The 14,053-nt window shown below is 40.1% G+C and overlaps 1 protein-coding gene across 1 annotated transcript in view; it reads right to left on the bottom strand.

The window, feature by feature from the left end:
* The window catches only part of LOC127645305 (myosin regulatory light chain 2, smooth muscle minor isoform), a 352,700-nt gene that overhangs the window by 240,289 nt on the left and 98,358 nt on the right, over window positions 1–14,053 (bottom strand). The gene's annotated exons all lie outside the window — the stretch shown is intronic.

The following is a 14,053-nucleotide window of genomic DNA, read 5'->3' as shown; positions in this document are numbered from 1 at the left end:
TAGTTATTTCATTTTAAAGCTGCACGTAACCAGCAATGTTTAAACTGGCAAAGCCAAGTACATGCATTTGAGTGATCTGATTGCACAACATTTTGGACCCTGTTTACACCTGTAATATTGTGTGGTGCACTTGTGATCAGATCACTAGAGACAGATCATAATATCAGGTGTTCATGGGGTCTAAATCAAATGTAAACTCAAAAAATAAAGCAAATTAGCTTTATGGAGAAAGAGTATTGCAAAAAACAAACAAACAAATAAAGACTCTAGGAACACAGTCTCCTAAAACACATTTTAAACAATTAGCCCTAACACTTTAACATATTGACAGCACTGCATACCTTATAATTAAAGGAATTGTTACTTAGAAGCTGATAATGAGAAGACACTGGTGTTTACTCTTTGATGTGTGGGACTGATTTGATGACATACACCAGCATGCGACAGGATTAGAGCAGGACTGTGACTGCACCCTTGAACTTTGTTTACTGTACTCTTTACTCGATAGCATGGATCAAATTCCAGGTTAGAAGTGTGCAAAAGTGTTCAAAGACAAAAATTCAGCAGCTGGCATAAAGTACACAACATTTCAGCAATGTTTCTACTCAGTCATATTGTGGAAAGGTCACTGCTCATTTGGAGATTATGATTATGTGTCATGATGAAAGTCAGATTTAAAGTCTGAAAGTGCTTATTTTATTCTTAGCAAACATTAAGGATTACCATTAAATTGTTTGCCTCAGTGTAATATATATATATATATATATATATATATATATATATATATATATATATATATATATATATATATATATATATATTAATTATTAATATATCTTAGATAAAAAATATTTGTCCAAAAAAGGAAAATGGGTGTTATTAATTATAATGTACATCTTAACTAATAAGGTTATATTGAGTTCATTATAATTTCTGTGCTGAGTCAACCATAAAATCAGCACAAAAATCATGAATCTAATGAGCATGCACAAGAGGAAAGGAAATTGCAAAACTCTACAGATTCGGTCTTCAGTGAAGCCAAATATATAGCAACTACCTTATTATCAGCAAAGCTGACTTTGTAGCATTATGTTGTGCAACCTGGTCTAATAGAATTATGTTACTATACCCATACTATATTTTTTAAATAAAAAATGGCTTAAATGTAAGGAAATCATGAGAGAATTTTCATTTTTGGGTGAACTAACCCTTAAACTAATGTTAACAAAGACAACTTATAAAAATATATAAGTACATGTTGAAATTAACATGAATAAATAATGTGAATAACATAATGAATAAATGTTGTAAAACTATAATTAGTTCATGGTAATGTTGTTATCTAATGTTAACAAATGGAACCTTATTGTAAAGTTTTACCAATAATACCATGTAACGAGTTCTGGAGCTGAAGGTAAATATTTTATTGGCCCGCTGCAGTGCACATAGCGCCACAATAATTGCAGTATAACACAGCTTCAATTTACAACAATCAATTCGGGCCCCAGACTCTCGCTCCCTCAAGTGCTGGTGGCGTGGATCTTTTATCCGCTCTCCCCGTGCTCACTGGAATTAGAGACAGGTGTTAGACATAATTTAGCTCAGGTGTAAGTGCCCTTACCTCTTCCCTCCCTGGACGGGCACTTGACCACACCCCCGCTGCCACATACCATAATTTTACAAAAATGTCACCACAATGACATAATATTCATGGGATCAGGGACAGTGCAAACAGTGTTCCTGTATCTCAACTGGTCCTGCATGGCACTAGCAACATTAATGTCAATGGTTTGATTTTCAGGAAATACACATTTTGATTAAATGTACACCTTGAATCTTTGTTGCTATGGATTAACTTATCAAAGGTCTGCCACATGTAAATGTAAAGATTACACAGCTGTTCCATTTCCACAATCTGTTTGAAGATGCAGAAATACAAAAATGTGTTTTAATTTGCGCCCATATACTGTATTGCCACCACAACCCAAAATTCAGTAACTTCAATTAATCCAACTAGAAATCTTAGATGCCACCAGTCACAAAATTTATTTTTTAGATTGAGAGACCTAACCGTTTTGGCCAAACCATTTATATCATTTTTGTTCTCTTGTGCAAAATTAGATATCTGCTGTGACCCTTTTGAAGAACCCAGCATTCTATTAAGAAAGACTGCTGAGGTGTGCTATCAATCACTTTAAACAAGGGAGATAGTGAGGGGTAGGAGGTGTGGCTAATGTATCTCAAATTGTTCTCTGCCCTTCACCCGGAGTGGAGTTTCTCATCCCAGTTGCAAATCTCTCCCTATTTTATCACTGCCAATAAATACTTACGGGCCTCCTGTGTTCAAATCAGAAAACAGAAATATTACTAGCCCACTGTATGCTTACCTTCTCTCTCTCTCTCTCTCTGTGTCAAAAGATAAAGAAATAGTCTCAGCAGGACAGGGTTATTTGTATTACATCTATCACTCTGTCCTCTGAGGGTCTAGCACAGAGACCATGCTACATTTTAACAGCAGGCCTAATCACTCAAGGCCTTTGATACCCCTGAGATATGTGTATGAGTGAGAGAGACAGAGGCTCACATTCTCAGAGACAGAGTCAGAGACAAACAGACACATTGCTTTCTTTGTGATTTTGCTGGTTTTGGAAGTGGTGGTGGCGTAGTGGATTAAAGCATAGAACTGGTAAGCAGATGGTTGCCGTTTCAATCCCCAAAGCCACCGCTATTATGTCCTTGGTGAGCAAGGCACTTAACTCCAGGTTGCTCGTCCCCCTATAAGTCGCTTTGGATAAAAGCATTTACATTTATGCATTTGGTAGATGCTTTTATACAAAGCGACTTACAGTGCACTTATTACAGGGGCAATCCCCCTGGAGCAACCTGGAGTTGCCTTGCTCAAGGACACAATGGTGGTGGCTGTGGGGATCGAACCTACAACCTTCTGATTACCAGTTCAGTGCTTTAGCCCACTACGCCACCACCACTCAAAAGCATCTGCCAAATGCATAAATGTAAAGTAATGCTGGTAAAAATTAGGAAAGTTCAATGTTTTTTCCCTCTATTTTATTCATCGTAAACATAAAACAGACAAACAATTTGACCATCACATTCAAGATTTTATCCTGACAAAAAATGTACTCAGCTGCCCTCTGCAAAACAAATGGTATGTGACTATGTTAAACTGGTTACAATGGAGCTAGAACAATGACTACAGTATTTAAATTGGAATGTTGTTCATTTGAATTCTAAACATGTGTCATTATACAAAATTTATGATTTTGTGGCGTATTTTATGCTTAGCATTTCGGCTATTCATAGTGCTGCCAGAATTCTCTGGTTCGATCTAACGTAGCTCATTAACATTGTTGTAGAAATTGTAATACTCATTGATCAGTAATAGTCATTGCAAAGGAATGCCCCTGTATCTAAGGAATGTAGAGGGGGAGGATCTGCTTCTGTTGGAGACCTTGGGAAAAAGAGGTATAAAAACAAGTCAGCCCTCCCCGACAACGTCTCACTCATGTCACAGAGTAATTCCTGTGTAATGACTGGGTCCTTATTGCAAGAATAAATACTTTTAAAAGACTGTAGGATTCAGAGTGTCTCTTACGCAGTGATAATGGTTGGTTAATAATTTTTTGCCACAACAATTGGAAGTGCCTTCTGGACCTGAGAGCGGACGGTGTTTGGCCACCTGGACTGAGAAGTTCCAGCTCTACCTCGTAAGCTTCAGAGAGAGGGACCGACCGCATCAGGGCCAGGAGAAACTCCACTGGAATCAAATGAAAACAAACCCGTGGCAACCCAAATATCTTAAAAAATATTTGTCCAAAAAAGGAAAATGGGTCTTATTAATTATAATGTACATCTTAACTAATAAGGTTATATTGGCTTTGTGTCCCTCTCCTTCTAGGTGCTTCAAAAGGGACACAGAGTCAGCCACACACGTAGCTTCATCACAAGTACAGATCAACAAATCATCCACGTACTGTAACAAAGCCGTTATATTCACTTAAATAATTTTCTTTTGGTATAAGAGTGAGTGAACCATAGTGGCTGAGACTGTTTTCTGTGGTGCGAGTACAAGAGGTTCTCGAGCAGAAACTGAGACCTACAAACAGGTCAAGGGGTTTTCTAAGGTTGAAAAAAGTTCTCGCAAAAATGGTTTAGTTAGGTTAGCTAAAATACTGAGCGCTGGAACGTACTCCAGAGAAAGATTTTGAGTAAACCGTAATTAAGCACTAGGGAGTGCACCCTTATCTGATCTTGGGTTAAGAAATCAATTCTGATGGAGACTTCCGACAGATTATTAGACGTGTGTTGAATGGTAAATCCACAGAGAAGAGCAGAAACAGCCAGTATGGGGAAGTCTCAAAGCAAGCTTGCCAAATTTGATACACCAGTTTTCTGTCAAATGAGAAAAAAAACTATAGGAGAAAATGTATGCAGGAAATAGAGAAACTGATCAAATACCATGATTTCCCCAGGGAGGGAACACTGAGCACGACTAGACTGAGAGTGGTCCAAGAATCAGTGGAACAGGGCAGCGAGGCACAAAAAGGTTGTTGTGGCTGCGTTCAACATGGGTGTAAAAAATGTGAACAGACAGTGGGGTGTTGGCTTAAGGAAGCAGATAGAAGAGAACAAAAGCAAATGCAGAAAGAATTAGCATGTAGGATTGAAAAGTGTAGGAAAAAACTAAAATAAAATGTGTGAAAGATCTGTTTGTGTGATTCTCTTGCAACGGCGATTGTGCCGGTGCCACCGGCGTATAATCATCTCTATCCCGTGGCGGAGCTGAAAGCCCTGAAACTGAACCCCGACCTCGACTGCTCTCCGCCCAGAAGACAAACACCACAAGCACCACAAGCAGCTCCTCCCGACTCGGACAGTGAATGAGACCTGAATTAACTTTTTTCTGAGACCTGAGATCCCGCAAGCGGTGAAAGCAAGTTACATTGAATGGAAGAGCGGGCGGCTGACCTCCACCCTGGCGCACGCTGTGCACGCAGAGGAACAACTGCTGACAAAGAAAGACAAAGTCAAGGTAAAGGGGGAGAAAGATCTTCAGCTGGCAGTTGTGCGACTACAATCTAATGTCAGCACATCTAAACCGCAGCAGAAATGGGCTGACAAAAAGAAGAGAGGCTACAGAAATCAGCAAAAATGTAATTGCGGCTTGTGTGGGACTGACGACCATGAGTTCAGAGAATACACGAAATGCAAACTGTACAAACAAGAGGGACACTGGGCTACAGACTGTCCGGGGAAGGAAAAGGCGGACTGAAGCAAGCAGAGCAGAGAGCAGCGAGGAGTGGGTCGAGCTGAGGGTGATCAGCTGCTGGCTACAGAAAAGGAAAATGAATTTTTTTTAACCACACACACACATACAACACGCACACATACACTGATTTACATACTGCACTCTGCAATGAAGACAATGCTTGCAAATCTTTGAGTGTGACTGATGAAGCTTTATGTGATAATGTTTCGGATGAATGTTAAAGAATGTACAAAAGTTCCGTTTTTTTTACAAATGCCGAGATATCAAATGTTAGTTGATGGGACATTAGTAGATTTTTTGGTAGATTCTGGGGCTGGCCATTCTACGATACGACCATGTGACTTGCCAAGTGTACCAAAATTGACAGGTTTGGTGCATAAGAGCACTTCGGCCTCGGGCCATTTGATTTCTGAAAAATTCACAGTGCCCTTGGAGTGTGAGACGGAGAAGGGGAGAACATTTAAACATGCGTTTCTGTGTTCACCAGCTTGTCCGGTACCTCTAATGGCCAGAGATTTAATGTGTGAATTGAATTTGACCCTTACGGGAGGTTCCTTTGGGATTAGCATTGAGGAAGAACCACAAATATGTTGTTCTAAATTTGAACTGCAGTGGGCATATGAATGGCGTGTGAAAAATGATGATTGGGCAAAAATGATCTTGAAATTGGCAAAAGATCGAACAATGTCATTTAACACAGAAAATATGACGTCTGACCAATTGCATTCCACGTCACATGTCATAATTGAACGGGAACCACAATATGAGGAAGGGTGGTTTAAAGGGGTAGAAAATGAGACTGTGAAATTTGATACGATTTTCTGGACAGAAAATTTGTGTGCTCTCAGCTTGCCTGACAGAAAAACAAATGCAGTTCTATTTGATAGCAGGAGACACTGTGCCACATTTATCAGCGATCAAGGCCAAAGAGCAGCTGTGGGCAGATCTGGGACCTTTTGTGAGAGAATGCATGAAAGCAACAGATTGGGCTGAAATAAGTGCAGAAGTGAAACACAGCAGAAGTGTAGGAGCATTCATGTCAAAATGTGATTTTGAGATTGAGGTACAGAGAACTGTAACTGCTATTGTGAAGAGTGCGGTGGAGAAACATGGGGTGGGGGCTGCTTTTGTCTCAGACATTCACCCTGCTCTAAATAAAGTACCTCCTAGGTTGTGGGAAAAACACAAGTATGATGTGGGTTTAATCAAAGGCTGTGAACCGGTTGTAATCACCCCAAAATCTGATTACAGACTGTGTCAAGTGCAATACCCCCTCAAACGGGAGGCATTGCAGGGTATTATGCCAGTTTTTGACTCCTTATTGAAAGAGGGCATAATTATACCATGTCATGATTCTCCAGTGCGCACTCCAATCTTCCCTGTGAAGAAAATAAGAGACAAAAATTCACCGATTGAGTGACGATTTGTGCAAGATCTTCAGGCCGTAAATTCAGCTGTCATCGCTAGGGTGGCACGTGTACCAAACCCTTACGCAATTTTGTCACATATTCCGCAAAATGCAATGTATTTTACTGTGATGGATTTGGCTAATGCTTTCTTTAGCATCCCAGTGGACCAGAAAAGTCAGTTTTGGTTTGCGTTTGATTTTGACAATAAGGGTTATACGTTCACACGATTGTGCCAGGGGTACGCTTCGAAGAAGCCTTGAACCCTTAACACTGACAGCTGGAACGGCTTTGTTACAGTACCTGGATGATTTGTTGATCTGTGTGTGTTTGATGAAGCTACGTGTGTGGCTGACTCTGTGTCCCTTTTAAAGCACCTAGAAGGAGAGGGACACAAAGTCAGCCTTTCAAAATTGCAGTTTGTGAAACAGGAAATGAAGTTCTTGGGACATGTTATCAGACCAAACAGTAAATCCATCTGTGACAAACGTGTACAGGCCATAAAAGATGTGCCAAAACCAATTACGAAAAAACAATTATTGTCATTTTTAGGAATGTGTGCTTATTGTCGTACATTTATTCCTAATTATGCCATTCTTGAACAGCCTTTACGAGCCCTGATGACAGGGAAAGGGCTGAGGTCATGTGACAAGTTTGTTTGGACAAGCGAAGCAGAGGAGGCATTTGCTAACATGAAAGTACAAATGGCTCTGGCTCCCACTTTGGGTCTGCCAGATGTAAACAAACCGTTTGTTCAGATGGTTGATGAGAAAAATGGGTTAATGACTTCTGTTCTTTTGCAGACTCATGGAGACAGACTGCGACCTGTGGCATATTTTTCAACCAAACTTGATGCAGTAGCAGCAGGTCTACCACACTGTTTGAGGTCTGTGGCGGCTGCTGAACTGGCAGTACTGGCATCCAGGGAATTTGTGGGGTATTATGATTTAACTTTGATGGTTCCACACACAGTCTCCATGATTTTGCAAGAACAGAGAACGTCACATTTATCTACAGCCTGATGGCTGAGGTACCACACAATTTTATTGGACATGCCAAAACATAACTGTTAAAAGATGCACAACTCTAAAACCTGCCACCCGTCTCCCCACAGAGCAGGATGGCGAGGAACATCACTGTTGTCTGTCAGCGCTTGAACAGGTGTGCACACCGCGTCCAGATCTATTAGACACGTCATTAGACAATTGTGACAATATCCTCTTTGTGGATGGGTCGGCTTCCAAAGATCCACAAACAGGAAAGAATAAGGTTGGTTACGTGATAACCACTGAATTTGAGGTCGTGACATCTGGCAAACTGCCATCAAATTATTCAGCTCAGGCAGCTGAACTGGTTGCTTTAACAGAAGCATGTAAACTTATGGCAGACAAATGTGTGACAATTTACACAGATTCGCATTATGCCTTTGGGGGTAACACACGATTTTGGTGCTTTATGGAAGCACTGAAAATTTCTGAAGTCAGATGGTCGTCCAATATTAAACGCATCTCTTGTGTCTGAGCTTTTGGAGGCAATTATTTTGCCAGACAAGGTCGCGATTTGCAAATGCGCAGCTCACACTAACGATAACAGTTCAGTCTCAACAGGAAACGCACAAGCAGACGCAGCAGCGAAGGCCGCGGCAGCGATGTAGACAAAAGAAACTACGTGTGCTTTGATATCTGACAATTACCTCGACATTTCTTCTTGTTTACAGAGCATGCAAACTTTATCCACAGGCGAGGAGTGGAAGGCAGCTGGCTGTAGTTTTAAGGAGAATGTGTGGATGAGCTGTGATGGCATGCCTTGTTTACCCAAACACTTCTTTCCTCATTTAGGAAAGTTGATACACGGGTTAGACCATGTATCAAAAGCGGGGATGGTTGCACAAATGAAAGAACTGTGGTTTACAAAGGGTTTCACGATATTTGCTGAACATTTTTGCAAAAGATGTGTCATTTGTAACACACATAACGTGGCAAGAGGGATAAAAACACCAATAGTATCTCAACCACCATCAAGGGGGACTTTTGAGTATCTGATGATGGATTTCATCGAGTTAACCCCTTGTGGGAAACAGAAATACTGCCTGGTGATGGTTGACATGTGGTCCAAATGGGTTGAGGCCTTCCCAATCTTGAAACAAGACTCTGTAGCAGTAGCGAAAGCTCTTTTAACCGAGATTGTTCCGAGATGGGGAATTCCAAGAAAAATAAGCTTGGACAATGGGACACACTTTGTCAATGAAGCAATAAAGCATGTGGGTCAGTTTTTGGGAATTGACATGAGAACACACTGCAGTTACCACGCCGCCAGTGGAGGCACTATTGAGAGGGAGAATCAAACTATCAAGAACAAATTGGCTAAGTGCTGTGAGGAAACTGGGCTCACATGGGTTAAAGCACTCCCAATTGTGTTGATGTACACCAGAATGAGAAAAAGAGTCAAAACTAATTTAAGTCCATTTGAAATACTCTTTGGTAGACCACCATTCATGAGAATAGAGGGGGATGGGGGGCAAAGGCTGCCATCAACAGATCTGTGTGAGTATGACATGTTGAATTATTGCAAAGAAATGTCTTCTGTGTTGTCCAATGTTTGTGTTCAGGTAAAAGCTGCTCAGGGAAAGGTTGCTGAAACCTTCCTGCACAAAATCAGGCCTGGCGATTTCGTAGTGATTTGTGACCTGAGGAGAAAGAGCTGGAAGGTGAAAAGGTGGCTGGGGCCATTCCAAGTGCTACTCACGACTCACACGGCGGTGAAGGTCGCAGAGAGAGCTACGTGGGTTCATGCCAACCACTGCAGAAAGTTCCGCCTACATCACAGGAGAATCAGCAACAGGAGGAGAATGTTACGAGTGAATGTCAATAAACGCCGAGGTCAAGTTTGAACACCAAGTACCACTATCAGTGGAAGAGCAAGGCCAACCACAGAAAATAACACGGCCTGTGTGCAGAGTGAACCCCATCGTGTGGTCACAAGCAGTAATCATCGTGAAAAGGTACAAACTGAAAATAATTCAAGAAGTATTAGCAACAGACCCCTGCATTCTAGTTGTGTGTGTTTAAGCGGAGCCAGATACAAGAAGCAGGGAGGAGACTGGAAGAGGCAGGCAGCCCTAGTTAATCAGCAAAGCAGATAAGACTCTGAGTGCTTCAAAGACTGAACTCCTTCACACATTCTGGTCACACAGCTGCAGTACTGACTGTAGCGACAGAAAAAGAAAAAAAGTGTCTGATTCCACAGCAAATGACTGATGTGCTTAAAGCTGTGATTGATCTGGAGAAAGGAAAGACAACAACAAAGCGACCTGCGGACGACTGTGACCACGTGCAACAATATAACCACACTGATATAGTGATTCCACCTCTGAGAGTGATGACGACACAGGGTGACTTGTGCATTTGTCTGAACAATGCGAGACTGTTTAAAGCAGGATGGTCTGACTGCAGGGTCAGAATCAACGTGAAGGACAGAACAGCGGACAACTGTACAGCTGTCATCAACGACAAAGAAGTCAACTTCACATGCCCATTCAGCAAGCCACATGAAACTTCACCTGCAGCAGTGTGGGTGTGTGGCAACAGAGCATTTCAGAGGATGCCAAAGAAATGGTCAGAGTGTTGTTATCCAGCTTTGATGAATGTGGGTACATCTGTGTATTTGCCAAACAAGGTACCTGGGGTGGGAAGAAAAAAAAGAAATGTTGAAATTTTGCCTGGGGTTTTACCAAAGCACTATGCAGGGTACACATTATCTGATCCGTGGACGACGCCTGGAGCAAATGTGGGGTGGTCATTGTTCTTAGGGGTGGGTACAACGGTAACAATTAATAAGATAAATGGGCTAGCATGGACAGTATTAGCAATAGCTAATAGCACAGAAAATGCTTTGACAATGATAAATGATGAAATCAAACAGTTAAGAGATGAGGTCATTAAAAACAGGTTGTTTCTTGATATGTTAACTTTTTAAAATGTTGGGAATGTCTTGTTGTTTCAGTATTCCAGATTCCAGCGACAACATCACGAATGTAACTGAACACATGAGAAAAGCCGTACAGGGGCCAGAACATGTTGAGAGTACATGATTTACTTGGTTTATGAATCTCTGGGGAGGATGGGGTATTGGCTGATTCAAACTGTGTTACCAATTGCGGTGATAGGACTGTTGATATGGTTATGTTTACCATGTATTGTAATGTGTGTTTCTGGCTCAGTACAGAGACTGGTTAAAGCAGGGATGTCTGTTCAATTGGTAAAGATGACAGTCTATCCAGAGGATGATGAACACAAATATGATGATACAAGTAGCAAGAGCTACTGTGAAATGTGTTGAAATGAGGTATGTCTTTTCTTTCTGAGAATGTTTTGATATGTAAAGAGGGTTATAAGCAGCGGTCATCCATGTTACGAGATGACGTACAAGGAGATGGTTTGAAATTAGGGATTTTATTATACTTTTATTCTTTGTATTTTTATAGCCTGCTGACATAACCAAAATGTTAATTTGATGTGTTTTTCCTACTTAATCTGTACACTATTTCTTGTTTATACTGAGATGACTGAGGGTCTGATTTTATGTCAGAAGTGCAGTAACAGTGTTTACTCATTTAGCCCGGCTTCAGATAAAGTCTTTACTTGCTTGCTAATACTTAAGGTTAAAGTTTTTTTGAGATGAAGAGTGTAAGTGTGATGATATGACTTAAAATTTGTCTTATTGTTTATTATTGTGATTGAGTAATCTGAATGATAAAAAGCGGGGAATTGTTGTAGAAATTTTAATACTCATTGATCAGTAATAGTCATTGCAAAGGAATGCCCCTGGGGGAATGTAGAGGGGGAGGATCTGCTTCTGTTGGAGACCTTGGGGAAGAGAAGTATAAAAACAAGTCAGCCCTCCCCGACAGCGTCTCACTCATGTCACAGAGTAATTCCTGTGTAATGACTGGGTCCTTCTTGCAAGAATAAATTCTTTTAAAAGACTGTAGGATTCAGAGTGTCTCTTACGCAGTGATAATGGTTGGTTAATATTTTTTTGCCACAACAAAATTAAATGCGATGACTAATACTATTACAGCATTTATTACATTTATACAATCTGAATTACTGAGATCTGAATTTGAGAGATTTGTACTTGGAGTTCTAAATTCCTTAACCTCATGCGACCCCATGTACTCTTGTGTGTACATTGTGTTTTGCCTTCGCTATACGCTGACAGATCTCAGTTCAGGACACTCTGGGCTATCATTTAAGGGTTAAACTTTCGACGAACCGAGTCTTATGACAAAACAAATTTGGTACAGATCTGTTGAGAAACGCCAACAAAACTACATTTGAAAACTCATTGAGTTTTTACATTGATACCTGTTTGTATCAAAAGCATAACATCTCTAGTTTAATTTGATATGCCCACTCGTAGACCTCCTACGAGGCCTTACTTACCTTAGAACCTATATTTCCCGTCATTATCACCATTGAGAATGAATGGGTACATCCTAAAGCTGGAAAATTTTGCTTTCAGAGGCTTCATATGGAGTTATGATGACAATCAGTTGGATTTCGACCTGTTCTGAGACCAGTGCAGAAAGACAGGAGGTTAAGTCATTCAATAATTAGGTAGCAAGGGTGCATCCAAAGCTTTCCTATGCCACCAAGACATTCACTCTTAAAATCTGGTCAAAAGTTCAGTTTCAGGCTGCAGATAATGTTTGGATCAATTAACATGTTTGGCAGTCATGAAACAATGATAATCAGTACATAGATTCAGAATTTATATATGTATTTATACATGTATAATTTTATTTTAACATGGTTGGCAGTGATTGGAGAATGCTGGCCATGACATTGAATGAGAATTAATTTAGCTACTTTCTGATTGGTAAAGTGCTTCGGCACTGGCTATCACATATTTGTTTGACAGTGCAAAGAGAGAACATAGAATCTTGTAGCAAGAGCAGAAAAAACAACAACAATATCATTGTAACATAAAAGTCAAATCAAGTCAAATATTTGTATGTGTATAGTGTTTTATTTGTTTGTTGTTCTTCTTGTTGTTTCAAACCCGTATGACATCCTATATTTTGTGGAACACAAAAGGAGTTGTTAGGCAGAATGTTTTGAATTTACATTTTGGGTGAACTATCCCATTTAGATTTACCTATCAAGAAATGAATTGTACTTATATCTTTAATGTGATGCCTCATGGGGGGCCAAATGCTACTCACTTTATATCAGTACCCTTCTACTATTGCATACATTTTAATTATATTAAGGAACTGAAAACTTTGCTTTTGTGTGATGCTGCATCAACTGCCATCAGCGGCGGGCCATGCATTTAAAGTCTAGGCCTTCAGTTTGATTCATGTCATTAATAATGCACAGTTTCACAATGAATAAGACACCATATGCCTTTGGGCATCATACATTATATCACAGCTAACTAGTAGTACCAATTGACATTTTATAAACATGTCCACATGACTGTTTTGTGAAATTAATGTCTCCCGAACAGACATTCAAAAATCATAATTTTTCATACGAATCTACCAAGGTGGTCTATAATACCTGGAAAAATATATCTAATAATATTTTTGATTTAAATGTTGCTTGCAATAAATTTTGTTTCATCAGGGTACATGGTTATGCTGCCACAAGTTCGATGTTGGATATTCCTACTTGATACAGTGCCTTGCGAAAGTATTCGGCCCCCTTGAACTTTTCGACCTTTTGCCACATTTCAGGCTTCAAACATAAAGATATAAAACTGTAATTTTTGGTGAAGAATCAACAACAAGTGGGACACAATCATGAAGTGGAACGAAATTTATTGGATATTTCAAACTTTTTTAACAAATACAAAACTGAAAAATTGGGCGTGCAAAATTACGAATACTTTTGCAAGGCATTGTATCTCCGACCATAAATGCATTCCATTCCCCGATATTCGGAACTGCAATGCTCCCGTTAGATTAGCAGGGGTTTGACAATGCTGCAGTGCTAGCATTTGTGTTTCAAGTGTTTAATTATCTAAAGAGATTATAATGTTATTTACCACAGTTAGTTCCGGTCCTTGGATCTGATTGGACGTTCCATGAGCACTGATGGTGTGACAGCATCACTCCGCTTGTGTTCGTGCTGTTCTAAACTAAAGTGTAAGTGTAGTGCATATGTGTTAGGAGTTACTGTCTTTATTTTTTATTATATATGTTAGCCAGCAGATGGTGGCAAAAGATCATTTTTGTGTGTAATATGTCCAGTGGAGGACATCGCCGTTTCTATAGTGAATGACATTTGCGCACCGGCTACCCCGAAATAGAGAGGAACGTCTATATTCCACTGAGAAAGCTGACCTTCAGAAA

Source organism: Xyrauchen texanus, chromosome 6 (assembly GCF_025860055.1).
Source record: "Xyrauchen texanus isolate HMW12.3.18 chromosome 6, RBS_HiC_50CHRs, whole genome shotgun sequence".
Lineage (NCBI taxonomy): Eukaryota > Metazoa > Chordata > Actinopteri > Cypriniformes > Catostomidae > Xyrauchen > Xyrauchen texanus.
This window is presented reverse-complemented; position numbering and strand designations above follow the sequence as displayed.